Source organism: Thermobia domestica, chromosome 4, assembly GCF_964235325.1.
Source record: "Thermobia domestica chromosome 4, izTheDome1.hap1.1, whole genome shotgun sequence".
Classification (NCBI taxonomy): Eukaryota; Metazoa; Arthropoda; class Insecta; order Zygentoma; family Lepismatidae; genus Thermobia; species Thermobia domestica.
The window spans coordinates 120790725-120811481 of NC_137457.1; positions in this window are offsets into that span (position 1 = coordinate 120790725).

A 20757-nucleotide genomic window follows, 5' to 3' on the forward strand; every position below is an offset into this window, starting at 1 on the left:
TATATATATATATATATTTCCTTTCTCATCATTATATATTTTTTACGTATATACTCGATTTTCAATTATTTTGATCTGTAAAATAGCTTTCTTTTAGCATTTTTATATTGTGTATATAGTGTATAGAATAAGGTATTGCATATATATGGAAATATGATCCTCCCTCCCTTCATTTCTCTTCCCACTCACTATGCCAATCAGCATAGCATTCCTTTCCCCTTCTACCTAGTGTTCTTTCAGAGCTTCCTTTCCGGAACCACCCTTACTCAAACACCCAGAAGAGAGTTTAAATGGTTGAAGTTTATGGGTTTGGGTTAATAAAAAGGGAATTTTAGGTTTCTGGAATTTCTACAAGGTTAGGCCAAACACATTTATAAGGTTAGACTTCCAATCGAAAAGGAATTTAGAAAAGGAATTTTCTTTCTACATTATTTCTTTAATTGTTTTTTCTGTGTTTTCTTCCACTATTTTCAATTTTCTTTCATTCGATTCCGGTACTATTTGCAGCTTACTGCGCATTTTCCGATGTTTTCCTAAATATTTCGCCTCTTCCGCAGCCCAAGCCTCCAGTTCAGTTAATAAATTTTGAAAAAGGCGTTTCCTTCTTCATCAAGGCCCCATAACTTATTAACACAATCTCGTCTTAATTCCTTCTCCAAAACCTCTCCATCCACGAACATCATGAACAAGCAGCCATGCCGCTTGTACATTTGTATCTTACATGTTTTGATTTTTTTTCAAGCATCCATAGATCTTCTCTCAACGCTCTAGCTCTCTCTAGCTTCTATCTAGCTAGAACCCATGAGCTCTCTAGCTTCTTAGTTGTCAATTGGTACTTACCAGCCCTTAGCTTCTTATATATATAGCTATCGTTTTCCTCTGACGTCCAGATCCATGAACTATTTTCTTCTATGCTAACGGTCTTTCATTTTATTTTTATATTTCCTAATGTCGTCAATAGACTCAGTTATCTGACCTTTCAACACCTTCTGAATAATTCTGTTTGCACGTATGTACGACATGATGCAAAAAAACGGACATGTATGATAATTAAGAAACATGGCATAATCCTTCCCTAACCTAGTTAAATAACGCGCTTCCCCATCCCATTCCTTTATACCTTGATCTTGTACATAATTTATTTAATTTTTATTAACTAGTAATTCTCTCATTTCTCATTTTCTACGTCAGCCATTGTCGTCCTGAGAGACGCAAACATCAAGCTTAACTCAGCCTTCCTGAGGTCTATAACCAAGGCCACAGATGTCCATTCTATAGAACAGTGGTCTCTACCACCCGATCCCAGATGCTTTATATGTAATCCAGCTACGGATGCCAATCAGCAGTGTCTAGTCTTCATGGTACCAGTTTCCAGAGATCTTCGAAGCTGATTCTCAATCGAGTTCTTCGTGTCACAAGGACATTTGTAGACAGTTCCAGGAAATTCACAGTACTTGTCCAATGGCGATTCCTGTTCCTTTGCTCCATGGTTTGCAGTGCTTCGTCTGTTCCTCTCCACTTCGCCTTCCATCCTCGATGATCATACACCAACTACCGTCCTTCGTCTCTCGTTAGTGTCCTCCACCTACAGCATCTCTGTACATGTAAGTGCTCTACAAGGACAGTCTATGAAGAACTTTGGTAGTATTAACACCTTCGTCCAAGTTATTTAAAGGCTTTGGGTCATCACTTCGATGTACTTCCGCTTGGAAACCCCCATTGATCCATGATGTCATCTGTAGCAGTCCAGCAAGTCTTCAGAGACCGGCCATCTCGGAACAATAGCTGCGTTTGCATGTGTTCCTGATGCCCAAGGTTGTTCACAGCGTGTTTTATGGGAACGCGCGCCCATTAAAACATACGCTTCAAGAGTTCCTGCCGATACTTCTTCAATCAACTTAGATGCCTCATACTCATCTCCATTGCAGACAGTCATCCCGAAATGGCGTTTTTGTTTTCACGCACCCTATTCCTGCTGTCTTTTGCTGATGCAATTTCCGTTGTTGGCTTGCTACCCATTGTGCATCATAACAAACTTTCACCAGTCTGCTGAATCCTTCTCGATGCCGTTAAGCATCGACCCCGCTCTACTGTGTTTACAAACACCACGTCAGTGCATTAACCTAGTGAAAGTGTTTTTTTCTCTTCCTAGTGTTCAGTGCTTTGCGAACATGTTTCTATTCAACTTTATACAGTACAACCTCGTTATATAGACACTCTATGTAGTGCATACCGATCTGTATTTTTCGTTGGAATATTAAAAGAGCCGTTCTCTTTATAATTTGATAAACTATTATACAAATAAGAGAACTTCTTCGAAAAGAAAAGCTGGCTGTGTGTTGTATAATCAAAAAGAACTAATTATTTTATTTAGTTGGAATATTAAAATTTTTACTATGTATGTGAATCCGAACGTTTTCTTCAGTATGTACTCAGGTGAAAAAATAAAATTATTTTGAGAAAGTGAACAGAAAATCCAAGGAGACAAACACTCTACAAAATAACTTTGACGTAGTTAAGCTCTTGGATTTTATCAAGATAAACATGATATATACCAAAAGTAAAATCATATAAATAGTCTGAAAATTATACATTTTTTATCTTGGAAACTACGGCTCAAGTGGGCACATACATGGACGCTTCTCTCTCAATAGTTTCACTGGACTTTAATATTCAGAGACGTGAGAGAACTTAAGAAACCGTTATTTGTATTGTAAGTTTTCTCTTACCTTTGCTTTATTGATATGTCCTTTTGAGAATTGTATCTCAATTGGTGGTCTCCTAAGGCTTACCTTAAATTTGCATTTAAATTGCTTTGAAACTTTGAAGTAACTATTAATCATGCAGACTAATTTAAAGTGCACTTTACATTTTCTCTTGTTTAGCATATTTTCATTTACTACTAGAAGTCTGCGGCTTGTTACATCAAATTACTTGTAATAAATGAACAATGAATAATGAATAACGAACAATGAATAATGAGCAATGAATATAATCTTTCTTTCCCAATCTCAAATAAGGTAAAGGGTACTAACACTATTACTACGGTAAGATATGCTTTCACTTAATGGTATTTCAAATATAATTACGATTGAGCATCTTTTTAAAAAAAAGCATATCACATTACTGTGCTGTGAAAGTGCCATGCAAAGCAACAGGGGTGCAAACCCCCTCCAAAAAAAACACTACCACACCATAACACCGCCACCTACGAATTTTACTGTTTTTTATTACACACGCTGGCAAATGACGTTCACAGGGCATTCGCCATATCCACACCCAGCCAACGGATCGCCAGATTGTGTACCGTGATTGATCACTCCACACAACGTTTTCCCACTGCTCAATCCTCCAATGTTCAATCCTTACAGCAAGCGAGGCGTCGTTTGGCATTTACCTGCGTGATGTGTGGCTGATCAGCAGCCGCTCGACCATAAAATCCTAGTTTTCTCACCTCACGCACAACTGTCACAGTCCTTGGTGTGAATCCTGGTGCAGTTTGGAATTCCTGTGTGATGGTCTAGATAGGTTTCTGCCTATTACACTATACGACCCTCTACAACTGTCGGCGGTCTCTTCAGCTAACAAAGTTGGCTTGTACGCTTTTGTGACGTATGGGTTCCTTCACGTTTCTACTTTACTATCACATCAGACCCAGTGGACCTAGGGATGTTTAGGAGTATGGAAATCTCGCGTACAGACTTCTGATACAAGTGAGATTCAACTACCTGACGACGGTCGAAGTCCGTGAGTTCCGAGGAGCGCCCAATTCTGCTTTCTCACGATGTCTAATAACCGCTGAGTTAACTGGTAAATAGTACCTGACAGCACAAAGTACCTGATATGAAAAACGTATGTTTTTGTGTGTGTCCGGTACTTTTGATCATATAGTATATACACACACTATGTGATCAAAAGTATAAGGACACCCCAAAAGCAAACGTTTTCCCATTATATACATTGTGCTGCCATTTACTGCCAGGTAATCATTACCAGCGTCTTCAATATTCGTTAGACATCGTGAGAAAGCAGAATGGGGAGGTCCGCGGAACTCACGGACTTCGAACGTTGTCAGGTGATTGGGTGTCACTTGTCAGAAGTGTGTATGCAAGATTTCCACACTCCTAAACATCCCTAGGTCCACTGCGTCTGATGTGATAGTGAAGTGGAAACGTGAAAGGACGCATACAGCACAAAAGCCTACAAGCCGACCTCGTCTGTTAACTGAAAGAGACCGCCGACAGTTGAAGAGGGTCGTATAGGTTAATAACGGACATCTATCCAGACCGGCAGACAGTAATTCCAAACTGCATCAGGATCCATTCCAATTACTATTACAGTTCTGGGTGAGGTGAGAAAACCTGCATTTCATTGTCGAGCGGCCGCTCATAAGCTACACATCATGCAGGTAAATGCCAAACGTCGCCTTGTGTTGTGTAAGGAGGGTAAGCACTGGACGATTGAACAGTGGAAAAACGTTGTGTGGAGTGACGAATCACGGTACAAAATGTAACGATCCAATGGCAGGATGTGGGTATGGCGAATGCCCAGTGAACGTAATCTGTCAGCGTGTGTAGTGCCAACAGTAAAATTCGGAGATGGAAGTGTTATAGTTTGATCGTTTTTTTCCTGGTGGAGGCTTGAACGCCTTGTTAATTTGAATGGCACTCTCACAGAGCAGGCCTATATTGATGTTTTAAGCACCTCCTTGCTTCCCACTGTTGAAAAGCAATTCGGGGATAGCGACTGCATCTTTCAACAAGATCGAACACCTGTTCATAGTGCACGGACTGGGGTGGAGTGATTACACCACCATAACATTATGTAATGGACTCTCCTGCACTGAGTCTTGGCTTGAATCTTATAGAACACCTTTGGGATGTTTTGGAACGCCAACTTCGTGCCAGGCCTCACCGACCTACATCGATACCTCTCCTCAGTTCAGCACTCCGTGAAGAATGGGCTACCGTTCCCCAAGAAACCTTCCTGCGCTTAATTGAAAGTATGCCTGGGAGAGTGAAAGGTGTCACCAATTCTAAGTGTGGGCCAACACAATATTGAATTCTAGCAGTGCCGATGGAGGGCGCGATGAACTTGTAAGTCATTTTCAGCGAGGTGATCGGATACTTTGAGAAAAACAATGTGTACAACACAACAAGAAATAAAAATATTTGATTACTATTCAAATATTAAGTTTGCAAACTAATAACACTGAGCTATAAGAGCTATAAAACTTTTTTGACAACTTAAGTGAAAGAATGTTTTTCTCGAAATTATGCCAATAAATGCCAATTAATATTACAAACAAGTTCAAAAATTAGTAACTTAATATACGGTAATCATGCTTACCATATAAATTCCAAAGATATTTCTCAAATTTCTTGTCTTTTCGTCCAGAACAATCAATTAAATTAATCTAAGATCCATGCTCGCGTCGCACTTTGACTACAGAAACCTCACTACGTTTGTACGATTCCAAATTTTAATACTCATCGGAAACTAAAACGTTATTTGAGATAAGGAATTTCCTGACAACATATGGACCATGCCATTTGTAACTAAAAGACTTATCTATACGATCTTTCTATGAAGACTTAATATGCTTTCAGAGTAAAACCTTATCGCCAATTCCAAACGTACAGCCTCTTCGTCTCTGCATCGTGAGCTTGTTTATACTATTCCAATATTTTTGGATGTTCGACAAGTCAGTAATGCAGAGATAATGGGAAGATCCACCTGCTAAATCTGACTTTGAGATGCTGCATCAGTTTTCCAGTGGGGTGTAAGTAGGACGTCCAAAAATGCCTCGATTAGAATACGGAATGCTCGCTAGTAGTAAGCGTATATTGTAAGTCCGGAATTACGGTAACTCACAGATGTTGTTTATGAGCAAAATATGCTCTAACAGAGGTTTTGAGTGTTTTAATGAATCGTTCAGCGGCGTTTCCAACTGCTTAATTAGGGCTCAAATTGATATATTTTATTTATATATACAGCCAAAAAGGATTTTCTTAGAATAGTCAGTAACGCAATTGAGGCATTATCAACTCTTCCAACTTCCGGCTTCTGCAGAACTCAACCAACTTAAAATGTCGGTCATCATCTTGATAATAGATGATAAAGTTAGCGATCGTAATTTCTCCAGCACCATAAAACTTCTGGCATTATCCAATCTTACAAGGGAGTGCGTATATAATTTTGAATTTTGCAGAACTCCTATTACGTGTAACGTCTAACCCGCTCCAATACGCTTACTACAGTCCGATACTAGAAAATTCACTTTCTTTTGATTCTTCTCCATTTTCTATTGACACATAGGACAGCTTCTAACATATTATGTTTCTTCCTCTTTTATAATCTCCTATGTAAATATTTTCATTAGTTTTTTCTGTCTTAAAAATTAGTGACCACTAATCAAGTTGTCGTCATGGTAGTGCTCTATCAAGACTTGTCTTAAAGCTTTCGGTATCACGATCTTATACAGACTAAACTGAGAATTTATTCTTTGCACTAATATGTTCTTACTAAGAACATACCCAGGACCAGATTCTCCATTATTCAAGTGGGGCGTGGTGGCTCAGTGGTAGAGCGTTCACCTCTAGTGCTTGGGGTCCCGGGTTCGATTCCAGCCTCCGCCAAGTGAACTTTGTGGTGGACAAACATCGTGCTCGTGGGTTTTCTCGGGGTTCTCCCGTTTCCTCCCACTTTCTCCATTCCACCATTTCACTCATCTCTCATCATCACCGTCTCCTTTAGCCTAACCGGCATAACCGTGGGACGTAAAACTCAAAGGTTTCATTTCATTTTTTCCATTATTCAATTTACCAATGGAAGATTTTAACTCTGGATGGACTTTTGTAACTCATGAATGGATTACTTGACTAAAGGAATTCTACACATATGAGCCACTCTCAAATTGTTGTCAAAGGCTGCTAACTCTAACGGACCATCAATAATAATAAATTCGTACGGATTGTAAACCCTAATCAAAATGTCAGCAACAAAATTGTCACTTGTCCGAACATGTTTAATTTCTAAAGAAAATTGACACGGTTTCCGCGAAAGATCCGAATTTCAATAGTCGCTTAGAATTGCTCAAAATCCAAGTTGCGCCTTTTTATCCATTGAAACATTGAATTCCTTAAGCAAGTAATGTTTAAATATAGAACTGAGTTTTACAAATCTTGTAAAATCTGTCTCGTATGTGCTACGGTGATTGCTTCAGAGAGTTTCTTAATAAAGACCGGTACAGGTTGCAGCTCACCTTTACTATTTTCCTTAAACAGAACGCCCGCGTTACTTTTCCAGATCTTACAGTACAACTGATAGCTAAATAACCAAAAGGAGTAGTAGAAAAATGATCGATCTGGAACAGACCGAAAACAACTCAGGAGCCCCTGGGAAATCGAGCACCTTGAACCGTCCACCCACGGTCTTTTACTACCTCCATTTTAGGGTTGTATTTGTTCCCTTTTATTATCACTTTTTCAACCACTTATTTTTACCATAGCAGAGAATACATGGGGACTACGAACACATAACGGAGCAGATAATACATAAGACTACGTAACATAGCAGGGATATATTCGTTTCCAACCCTTATTTTAACAGAGCAGAAATTACATAAGAAATCGAAAACCCTGAACCGTCCAGCCATGGTCTTTTTCGTTCCCTTTTTCCTCCCTTGAACATAGCATAGATTACATAACATAGCAGAGGTGTACTCGTTCACTTTTATGAGCATATTTTCCATAACCTATTTTAACATAACGAATATTGCATCGTTTCCAACCCCTATTCGAACTTAGCAGAGAATACATAAAACGACCTCCATTTCAGGGGTGTATTCATTCTCTTTTATGAGCTTTTTTTCAACCCCTAAATATAGTGGACAATGAATACCTATGTAACATAGCAAAGGGGGTGTGAACACACAACTATTTAAAAATAGCAGAACTAGTAAAAGAGTATGGCTTACTTTCCAACCCCTATTTAAACATAGGAGAAAGTATGAACACATAGCAGAGCAGAAGACTACGAAACATAGCAGGGGTGTATTGAACCCCTATTTTAACATAACAAACATAGCAGGGGGTGTATTCGTTCTCTTTTATGAGTAGCAGAGCGTTCCTCCCCTAATTAAACATAGCAGTGGTGTACTCGTTTTCTTTTCCAACCCTTATTTTAACATAGAAGTTGGTCTATTTTTCCATCCCCTATTTTAACATAGCATCGTTTCCAACCCCTATTCGAACTTAGCCGAAAAAGACTACGAAACATAGCAAAAACTACGCCAACCCTTATTTTAACATGACAGAAATTACACTGAGACTACGAGCACACCCCTATTTAAACATAGCAGTTCCAACCCCTACTTTAACATAGCAAAGATTACGAAACCTTTCAGGGGTGTATTTGTTCCCTTTTTCCTCCCCTTATAGCAGAGACTACGAACACATTTACCATAGCAGATAATTACGATGCTAAAATAGAGAACGAATACACCCCCTAAACTGAAGGTTGTTTAGGGGTGTATTTGTTCCCTTTTCCACCCCTTATAGCAGAGACTACGAACACATTTACCATAGCAGATAATACGTAAGACTACGATGTTAAAATAGACAACGAACACCCCCCTAAACTGGAGGTCGTAAAAGCTCACCATGGGTACAGGTTGTTCGTAGTCTTACGTATTATCTGCTACGATAAATGTGTTCGTAGTCTCTGCTACAAGGGGTGCAAAAAGATGTAACCTGTGTATCACATAGTATGCTAAGAATCTCAAACAATTATTGATACTACTGTGGAATTATAAAATATCCTTCATCGCGTTTAAAATCGTTCACCTCTGGCGCGTTATGGGTCCATGGTTCAATCTTAGCCGGTCAAGGCATAGAAATCTTATTATTATTCAATTCAAGTCTCTTGTCCATGTAAAGTTCTATCGAGAAAGTTGAGATTTTAATATATACAACAATAATCGCAACTGTTGTACTATATATTATGAAACATAATAGCTTTTTTACTCTGAAAGAGGTCGTTTAGGGTAAGGGATAAGCTAATTAAGCCAATAAATAAGTGTTGTAGAAAATGGAAGTACCAGGAGAAAAAAGATGTTGTCCACCACAAAGTTCACTTGGTCGGTTTTAAATCACGAACATCAAAAAGTCGCTCTACTTGGAAATATACTGATATGGTGTAAAAAATGTACAAGAAGAATGTACGAGAGTACATTAAAAGTAACGTTATTGTGAATAAAAGATTTTATATTGAATTAGAGTGTAGAATATATTGCCAATAACAATAAGACAAATATATATTTTCCATTTATGTATTTTATTATAATGGAATATAATTTTATGGAGTATATTTGGAAAATAATAGAACATACATCATGATGTTATATTAACGAATTGTTTCTAGGAAAAGATTTATTTTGTATTGCCTTGAAACATTATTAAACAGAGAATTCGAATAAAACATTATTTGATTGTAATATAAGAAAAGAATGCAAAGAACACTTTATTAAATGTAGGGAAAAAATGTGTTTTACACATGCGCAGAAGCTTTTATTCTAGGAATATAAATAGAAGTATCACACTTGAAAAAATTTATTTGATTGTGTTTTTGCTGAGGAGCAGAAAAATGACTAGCATGGAGATTGATTATGTTTCACCTAGAGAAAAAGAACTTCAGCATGAAACCGAAAAACCTGTACTGTTAATTCACCCGTCTGACCCCGATTTGCCAGATGAATTACGTGATAAAGTGAGAATCATATATCCATTACAAGAAATAGAAGAAGTGTGTTATTTTAGACGCTATAATAGATACAATGATGAAATACTCCCGGAAAGTGATGATGACAGTTTTTCAAATATTACCTAATTTGAAGTGGAAGCTAATGAGTGCGAGTGTACTAGTGAAAGTATTAGTGATACATGTGTTATACAATTATTTCATGAGTACACACCAAATTCAATATTATTATGTGAAGCATGTACTGAACATAATGAAAATGAAAAAGACCACATCTGTTTGCTGCAGTATGATTACGAATTATTACGAAAGGTGTGGAAGATCTTGATTATTTCTGAAATGAGAGAGAAAATCTATAAACTTGATTTAAAGAAGCATTTTAAAGGTTGTAATATTAAGAACACTTATACTTTGGAGAAATAAATAATTCGGTATATGAATACATTACAGAGTGTGATTGTTAGAGTACAATGCTTTTCGAGAAAGATAAACAATTATTTAATTCTGTAAATGAACACTGAGACACTGTACATATGCATTTGATTGTGTATGAATAGAAGAACATATTTATTCTCATATATATATATATATATATATATATATATTAGGGCTAAATACTTTGATGTAACTTGAGAAATTACAAAAGGTTACAGAGAATTGAACTGTTAACTATATTATTGTATAAGTGGATCAATTTGAAGTATTGTAATATTAAGAATTTAATAGATTACAAACATTGGACTAACACATGTAAATAATAGTTAGAGCTAGAGATTATTTTATACAACCATTCAATATTTATTATTTCTTATACATACACTTTCATCATTTGTCCATTGTAATGTTAGTAGAAAAATGTTTTATTTAACAACATGAGCACGAAAACCTACGAGAAAAATATTGCACAACATTCTGAACTATCACTGTACGGAATACTTTTTTGAAGGGAAGGGGCCGCGGTGGCTCAGTAGTTGAGCGTTCTCCTGTGGTGTATGGGGTCCCTGGTTCAAACCCTGCTCCCGGCAAGTGAACTTTGCGGTGGACAAACACCGTGTGCGTGGGTTTTCTCATGGTTCTTCCGTTTCCTCCCACTTTCTTCATTACACCATTTCATTCATTTCTCATAACCACCGTCTCGTTTAGCCTAACCGGCATAAGCGCGGGACGTAAAAGTCAAAGATTTCATTTCATTTTTTTTGAAGGGAAACAGTTTGATCCATTACTATAGTGCACACATTTGGCACGAGAATCCCTTGGTTCAATCCCAGACCATGACAATTTGTGATGAACAACACCCTGTTAATTTTCTCAGGGTTCTCCATTTTCTACCACTTTCTTCATATTCAACATTTTTACAATCATTACGTATTCAACGTTGCCTACTTGTAAAATGTCTCAAGTAGATTAGTATAGATAAGACTCATGCCAAAATAAATGTTTTCGCTATCCTCTCAAGCAAGAAAACAGAAGAAACTCGCTGAACTTGTTAAAATGGACCTTGTACGCTTTTTTTGGTTGGTACAAAACTAAATGAGCCACCCAAATTTATTCCTTCGTTTATTTGAGTAGCACAAAATGGTACAGAAATATTGAGCTAGTTAAAATGGACCTTCTACACTTTTTTCTTGGTTGGTACAAAACTATTTGAGACACAAAATTTATTCCTTCGTTTTATTGATTAGTATAAAATGGTACTTTCTTCTTTTTTCTGCTTGCTACAAAACTAAATAGATCACACAAATTTATTCCTTCGTTTATTTGAGGAGTACAAAATGGTATAAAATACTCCGCTATTAAAATGGTCCGCTTTCACTTTTTCTTGTTAGTACAAATTTATTCCTTTGTTTATTTGTGTAGCACAAAAATTATTAGTTAGTTAAATGGTATTTTTTGCTTCTTTCTGTTTGGTACGAATTTATCCCTTCGTTTGTTCAAGTGTTACAAAAGTTATAAAATTCTAAGCCCGTTAAAAATGGTTCTTCTTCGCTTTTTTCTCGTTGGTACAAAACAAATAGGACACTCCAATATATTTATTCATTTCTTAAAGGCACAGAAGGTATAAAATATTGAGCCTTCTTTGTTTTTCTTTGGTACAAAAATAAAATAGACCCCTCAAATTTATTCTTTCGATTATTTGAATAGCACAAAAAAGATATAAAGTGCTGAGTTATTTAAGATGGTCCTTCTTTGCCTTTTCTGGTAACTATAAATTTTTTCCTTTGTTTGTTTAGCACAAAATATTAATTCTGTTCTTTTTCTCCTTGGTACAAAACTAAATATCCATCCAAATTTATTTCTTCGTTTATTTGAGTATTATAAAATGTTATAAAATTCTGAGTTGGTTAAAATGCTCATTCAAAAGTTATCTCTTCGTAAATAGTACAAAATGGTATAGAACTTCTGAGTCAGTTAAAATGGTCCTTTTTCGCTTTTTCTAGTTAGTACAAATTTATTCTTTTGTTTATTTAAATAGTACAAAATGGTATAAAATACTCAGCTAGTTAAAATGGATGTTACTTTTTTCTCGTGAGTATAAAACGTAGAACATCTAAATTGATTCTTTCGTTAATTGGAGTGGTACAAGAGTACAGAAATTTGAGTCCTTTTTTGCTTTTTCTAGTTAGTACATGTATATTCCTTTGTTTATTAAAAATTTCAAAATGGTATAAAATGCGGAGTTAGTTAAACTGGTAATTTTTTGTTTTTATAAAAGTAGGACACCGAAATTTATTCGTTCGTTTATTTGAGCAATACAAAAGTTATACATAAATTCTGAGTCCGTGTTCGCTTTTTCTGGTTAGTACAAATTTATCCATTCGTTTGTTTAAATCATACAACATGCACTAGAAATGCTGAGCTGGACAAAAATGGCATTTCTCATTGGTATAAAATTTAATAGACCACTCAAATATATTCCTGTGTTTATTTAAATAGTGCCAGACATAAAATTTTCAGTTAGTTAAAATGGACCTTCTTCGCTTTTTTAAGTTAGCACATAAAGGTACATAAATTCTGAGCTAGTTAAAAGGGCATTTCTCCTTGGTACAAAATGGAATAGATCACTTATATCCCTTATCCCTTCGTTTGTTTAAATAGTACAAGATGATATAAAATTCTCAGCTAGTTAAAATTGCATATCTTTGCTTCCTTTCTTGTTAGTAGAAAAATAAATACTCCATCCAAGTTAATTTTTGCGTTTATTTGAATAGCTCAAAAAGGCACAGAAATTCTGCGCTAGTAAAAATTGTGTCTTTTGATTTCTTTCTCATTAAACAAAAGTAAATAAGCCACTTACATTTACTCCTTCTTCACATTTTTCTGCTTGGTACAAAATTGAATAGATCACACAAATTTATCCGTTACTCTGTTACGAGGTATTTGACCTTTTGACCTCAATAGTCAATATTTTCGTACATGTAGTTAATGATCTGTTACTAAATGAGGAAACGTTATCTCAATATGTTGCTTCGTTTACGAGTTATTAGGTTTTAAGTATTTTGACCTTTGACCTCGATCGTCATTATTTTGGGTCATGTAACTGTTGATGACCAACTACTACAAGTGGAAACACCATCTCAATATGTGGCTCCGTTTTCGAGTTATTAGGTTTTAAGTATTTTGACCTTTTACCTCGATGGTCGTTATTTTGGGTCATGTAACTCTTGATGACCCATCACTAGATATGGAAACACCACCTCTATATGTGGCTCCGTTTTCGAGTTATTAGGTTTTAAGTATTTTGACCTTTGACATCGATGGCCACAAGTTTTGGGACATGTTGCACCTGATGACCTATTGCTAAATGTGGCAACAGCACCTCCGTATGTGACTCCGTTAAGTAGTTATTAAGGCTTAAATATTTGACCTTTTTCCTCGATCGTCAGTACTTTTGGGACATGTACTAGTTGATGACCAATTGCTAAATGTGGAAACACCACCTCAATATCTGGCTCCGATTTCGAGTTATTAGGTTTTAACTATTTTGACCTTTGATCTCGATGGTCAACACTTTTGGAACATGTGCTCTTTGGTGATCAATTACTAAATGTGGCATCGTTTAAGAGTTTGACCTTTGTTCACGATGGTCAGTAGTTTGGGGACATGCTTGTGTCATTTCTGCTATGTTAAATTAGGCGTTGGGGACGAAATCTGTGCTACATTAAAATAGGGGTGGAGAATGTGCTCATACATTTCTGCTATGTTAAAATAGCCTGTTGAACGAATATGAAGATGCAACTCGAATTCCACATGGTTATTTACTTTTTGATTTAAAACAAAATACTCTTGATGAGCAGCGAGTTCGAACAAATATCTTTCCAATAGATTCTTTAATTATGTTTATGTGCCTGTAAAAAATTATTGAAATATGGTTTATATTCTAACAATTATTTGTGCTATAATAGCCGTAAAATATGATTAGTAAAGAAAATGGACATTTGTTAAAACTTTTAGCAAAGTCAAAACCGAAAGCACGTAAGGCAATTTTACAAAATGCAGATCCTGATTTAATTCGCTCTATTTGCAAATGTTCCTATAACCTATTACAGGGAAATGTCCCATTAAATAAAACAGAGATAAATAAATTTAAAAAAAATATAAAAAGGAACTGAGATATTTGGTGGAAAAAGGTACGTCATTAAAACAAAAGAAAAAGCGAATAATTATAGAAATAGTTGGTTTTCTTACTGCATTGCTTGCACCTATTTTAGGAGGTGTATTATAAAGTTTAATTAAGTAATTATGCAAAACACACAAACACTTATTTTAATCTCACCGGAAAAATTACATCATTATCAAACGATATCTAATCTTGATGACGAAATGAAAGCAATTTTAAATAATAAAAGTTTAAATGCAGCAGAAAAATGGGTACGGTATAGAGAAGTCTTACAAAAATATTTAAATATAATTCAAAAACCGGCAGCAGTCACAACAGGAACAACAACTATTCATGAAGACGAGGAAGAAGGCGAGTAGGAAGATAATGAAATTATATCTACTCTCCCCGAAATTTGTAAACGTAAAGCAAGACCTTTATTACGTAAATTGAAACAAAATCCTAATATTCAATGGGATGAAATGGAAATGAGAATATTAATAATAAATTAATTCCAGGTGGAAATATAGTGGATTTGGTATCCGATTTTGCTAGATGTCGTAAGAAAAATATTTCAGTTGCCGGTTGGAAACCTTATGCTACATTATTAGCAAAAGCCAATGTACCCTTAGAGTGCATCGGCAATCCTGAACGAACAGAATATATTAGCAAACTCACACAAGTAGAAGGTGGGGAAGAAGACGATGATGATGATGAGAACGAAGAGGATGGTCCTCCACCACGTAAATGTAAAGATATCAACAATGGCGTACTAATAAGCAATGATACTAATATTCTATTGTAATCTATTGGTATATTAAGTATATATAAAGAAATATGAATAAACCGTATTTTCGTTATTACAACAATCAAGCAGGAGGTGGTTACAATGTATATAAAGGTACAGCATATCAAGAAGGTTATGACATTGGTAGTTTTCTAAGAGGCTTATTCCGCACTGTATTTCCTTTATTAAAACAAGGTGCGGAAACTGTTGGTAAAGAGTTGATACGTACAGGAGTTAGCAGGAGATGTACACGATAAGAATAGACCTATTGAAGAGTCTTTACAAAATCGGTGGCAAGAAGCTAAAACAAATTTAAAAAACAAAGCTCAAAATAAATTAAACCAGGTGTTGGTAGGATCTGGAAGAAAAAGAAAGAAAGTTCATTTTAGTGGTGTGAAGCGGATAAAAAGATCCAAATATATTTTTGATTGATTATGGGGAAAAGTGATAGTTATTATCTCACACTTTCTAGCAATAGTTCTATGGAATATTTTTCTCAAAATACTCTTGCTTGGTATACTAGTAAATTATATCATCTTATTGTACTGGAGAAGGGAGTGTGGGAAACAGCTGTTGTTGAAGTACATTATACAAGTTCATTTCAGAATGTTTCCAAATATACAAATAATATTTATTACCGTCTCATAAATACAAAAAGCTGGAACATAACTAAAATCTTACCAGGCCACTATTATCATGATGACGATATTCTATCTCAAATTAATCATAAAAGTGATATATTAAATTTACAATTAAAAGTTAAAGCATCAGTAAGACGAATTAAAGTTAATAGAGTAATAAAAGATCAAGAGAAGAATATAGAAGTACGCCTATCTCCTGAACTAGCCAAAATACTAGGTTACTGCAATACAGGAAGATATTGCAGTTGTGCGTCATGCTCGTTATGCACTTGATTTACAAAAATCGCTACCTACACTTATGTATATTTACAGTGATATTGTAGAACCACAAATGGTAGGTGACACCATAGCTCAATTGTTACGTATTATAAATGCAAATATTACAGAGCATGGTATTAACCCATATTTGCCCCCCGAGTCGAAAACGACCCACTTACGTCTTTTGTTTATTTTTCTGTAATTGTTACTGGGAAGAAAGATTCTATTGTTACAGGTGTTTTGTTGTGTTGTACCTGACAACACTCTTGTGGATCAAGCAGCTCCGAGCGCCAATTCATTTTCAGTGTCCCCGAAGCTGTGAATGGGACGTCAAGTTTGATTTTCAACGATGGAAGGACATAGAAATTTGTCAATTGTATTATTATTTGCAGCAATGTTAATTATGTTTTGTGTTTATTTGTTCAAAGAAACCCGAAAGACCTACAAAATAAATACAATTGTTCTGTATATTATATACACTTTTGTTGTTAGTGTTTTGTTTACGAGTGCACCCAGATAATTTATGAGGGAAATTTTGATATGTCACATATGAACTATACTAATTTTATGGGATTAGAGCTAGTTGGTAGGACTATTGCTATAAGGGTTCTGGCGTGACGAGCAGTGGGTCGTGTCAAAGCTTCAAACTACTGGGGTGAATCTAGCGAGGTTATGGAGGCGTTATGGTAACGGGAACAGTTAGAGAAAATCGAGTTGAAAATTGCCCACTGACTGATGTGAAAACTATGAAGAAGACTGAAAGGGGAAATATGGATTGCTGCATTGATGAAAGTGAAGAAATATGTGCTATAAGATTGAATGACAACAGCGTGGTCACTATTCTGTCCAGCGAGCATGGAACGCATCCCCTTCGATCAGCCAAACGATACTCCTTTGCATCTCATTCTAAAGTTGATATTTCTCAGCTAAATGCAGTGTCTAAATTTAACTCTTTCATGGGAAGGGTTGATCAAATAGACAGTAATGTTGGCACGTACCGAATCAGCATCAGTGGAAAGAAATGGTATTTACAAATACTATTCTGGATGATCGATGTTGTCACAAACAATTCCTTCCTTTTAGCAAAACATTATGGACATCCAGATGACAGTTTACAGTTTTGAAGAGATCTTGCTCGTGCATTGTTGATGAAGTACGATACTCGACGATTGCTTCCAGGACCTAATCGCATTCTTCATACCGCAAAACGTTTACCGTACACCGTACCTAAGAGTGGTTCAGATCACCTTATTGTAACCGATCAACAAAGAAGAAGGTGTGCCATGTGCAATAACAAAACAGTGAATGCCTGTTTTAGGTGTGGTGTAGATTTCCATGACAAATGTTTTCATGATTTTCACAAAGCCTAAAAATTACCTGCCATTTCTCATATATTAACGATTGAAAAATGTTCGTAACGAATGAACAAGAAACTTAAGAAAATCGTATATTTTATAAATTCGTTAGAAAATCCTACAATAATAATCATTTAAAGCACCTTATTTGATTTTAATAGAGTATGCGGTATGAACCTGAAAGCATATTGACAAATATTGTACCTCAAATATTCATTCAAACAAAACTTTTAAAAGCGATAAATTATTTATTTCATATATAGTAATGATACTTACACATTTACCCCCGGGTCGTTTTCGACCCAAGAGTAACAATTGCTGATGCTTATATATTTGCCCGCCGGGTCGTTTTCGACCCAGAGCCGTAATTAGCCAATGGGAGAATAGCAATAAGTAATAACACGGAATTCACAAATAATAAGGCGAAAACTATCTATTGTCAAAAATAAGTAAAAATACGAAACAAAAAGGATACATGGGTTAATAATGTACATACTTTTGACAATCCTCATTATGTCACAGTGCAACGTAAATAATTTGTTCAAATTATTATTGATTTAAGAGATAGTATAGGTAATCCACTTCCTTTCCAATATGGCAGTGTATGTGTAAATTTACATTTTCGCAGACGTAATACGGTATTGTAAATTTTACCATGTGTGAATATTAATAGTAAGAAAAAAGACAAAAATGCAGTGTGAGTGTATGAAATCAGATTTATTTGCTGGTTTACCCACTCAAACTAGTATTATAGATAATAAAATAATTCCACATAAATCTGTGGCTTCAATATCTGATAATGCACCAATAGAATTTGTTGTCCCTAGTCATGGGGATGACTATATGGACTTACCGCACATAATGTTTTATATTAAAGGTAAAGTTACTAAATCAGATGGTTCTAATTTAACTTCTGGCGATAAGAAAATTGGTCCTGTAAATGATTTTCTCAATGCAATGTTCAGTGAAGTGCAATTATATTTGAATAATCAACTTATTTCCTGCCCTTAACATATCGATCATATATTGAAGAACTACTAAATTATAATGCTGATGTTAAAACAACGCATCTTCAAACATCAATGTGGTTTAAAGATACTGCAGGTCATATGGACAGTGTGGTCTACGGTAATTAAAGGTTTTAAACAACCTTTTCTTCTCACTACTTTAAGTCAGTCATTTGATATATTGGGTTATATTCATGCTGATATATTTAATCAGGTGAAATTTTTACTGAATGGTGTACAGCTGCGTATTAAATTAATTCCAGCTAAACCCAGGGGTGGATAACTTAACGTAACTGTAACGTAACGAAAATAGCTCTCTAACCAAATTATTGGTTATTTAATTTCGGTGGATACAAGACATAACACACATTTTCGTTATGAAGCAGTAACGTTATTCAAGCACGTAACGTTTTTGTACCGTAACTAATTGAAGGAACAAATCTGTTTCTGGTATGCTTTATCACTCTTCTGGCCAGAAAATCCAGCTTTTGTACCACCAGAATGAGATTCTTTCCTATGCGGGTATCTAATGGAACGAAAATATGCGGAACAGAAGCTATTTCGTTACAAAGACTATTTGCCACATGAGTAACACAGTTGATCAGACAGGTTTGGTAAAGGTATTGTGTTCATCAGTTACAGATCTTATCAGATCTTTGGAGAGTTCTTTGGGCATGGTTTCAATTGTATTGTTCTTCAGAGGGTCACATTGAACTTCGTTCTTCAGGTGGTGAAGCAGAAAGAAATTTCACTTTCATATGTTGTTATTGCAAATGTAAAGCAGTAGGAAGAAAAAAGAACTTGATAGATTTCTGTGAATATCACAGGAGAAAGTCAGTCACAAGGCAGGTGGAACCGTGGAAGGGGCAGCAGGGTCAGGGGGAAGCATAGAGTGAGCCAAAAGTAGGAAGGGGAGGGAAAAATAGACAATGTCTTCCATTATTCATCTTGCTTTGTTTTCATAGCGTTCTTCGCTGTCCACAACAAGAGTAGGATTATTTGATGTGAGACCTGTTCCATGAATGGGGGCGCAAGCCTGTGAAAATCATATTATTATTATTATTACTAAAACAAAACTTTACAGTTCTATACAGCCCACAAAATAGCTAGAAAATTGCGTGATGCATGGCCACGGGTTATTTCAGCGGAGTTTGCTGACTCTTAATCCAGGCAGATCCCCAATTGGTTCACTATATTGAGTAACGATATATTATTATTATTATTATTATTATTATTATTATTATTATTATTATTATTATTATTATTATTATTATTATTATTATTATTTTTAACGAGCGTAGGCTAGTGGTTAGCGTTCTTCCTTCGCAAAAGGGAGATCCTAGGTGCAAAGCTTGTGGCTTGCTACCCTGACAAGTTACACCAGTTTTTTTCGCGTTTCCACAAGATGAATGTTGGGATGTTATCTTTAAGCATAAATCCTGCCTGATTTTCTTCTTTCCTTTTTCTACTATTGATGTTAAAATATTCTGTTGTAAATTGCCCTTAGAGGCTGTATTTGAAATATTATTACATAAATAAATGAATGTTTAGAGCACACCAGGCACGCGTCCATTTTTTTTATGGATCCAAAGATTTTTGGGGGGTCTTATACGTATATTGTAGTATTTAACCTGTGTTATTCAACATCTGAAAAGACTAAGTAATTGTCAATTAATGCCTCCTATTTCTCAGAAAAAATGATAGTGATAGAGATATAAAATACAATTTTTAGGCCATATCATTCATTTCGATATGAAACAAATATACTTGTGTTAAGAAAGTTCACAAACATTCGTCGACCTACGAAGTTTAGTGAGGGCGGGAAATCTGAATTCAGTAGACCCCACGTAGCTCCTGGTTTCAATTCTCAATACGAGCTAAAGTGTTACCCAGCATGTTGAGACAATGGGAAAACTTCCTAAGTTAAGACTATGGTAGACAAACGGAATATGATTACGTGCTATTTGTATTTCTTTCACTTGCAGCAATAATGCTATTGTTTAGGGTTAAAATTCATAAAGTATACTGCGGGGGGAAGGAGTAAATTCAATCCCACGTTGCAAGTTTACACATGTACATGGAAAACAATATTTCAATTTAAATTATGTAAAATATTTTTATGACAAAAGTTGGTGTATACTATATTTTCTTTATGATATCTTGTATATCTCTCAATTTTAGGTTAAAATATGCCAGGAATAAAAGTTTAAGTTCACCTTTCTCCATAAATTTTTTAAAAATATATGTATGGTCAACAATAAGTTTCGTTAGAAAGTATTCGATTTTGGGGTAATTTGGCGTACTTTTATTTTAGGCTTCCCGATTTTTATTCCCTCTGCTCCGAGTTAAAACC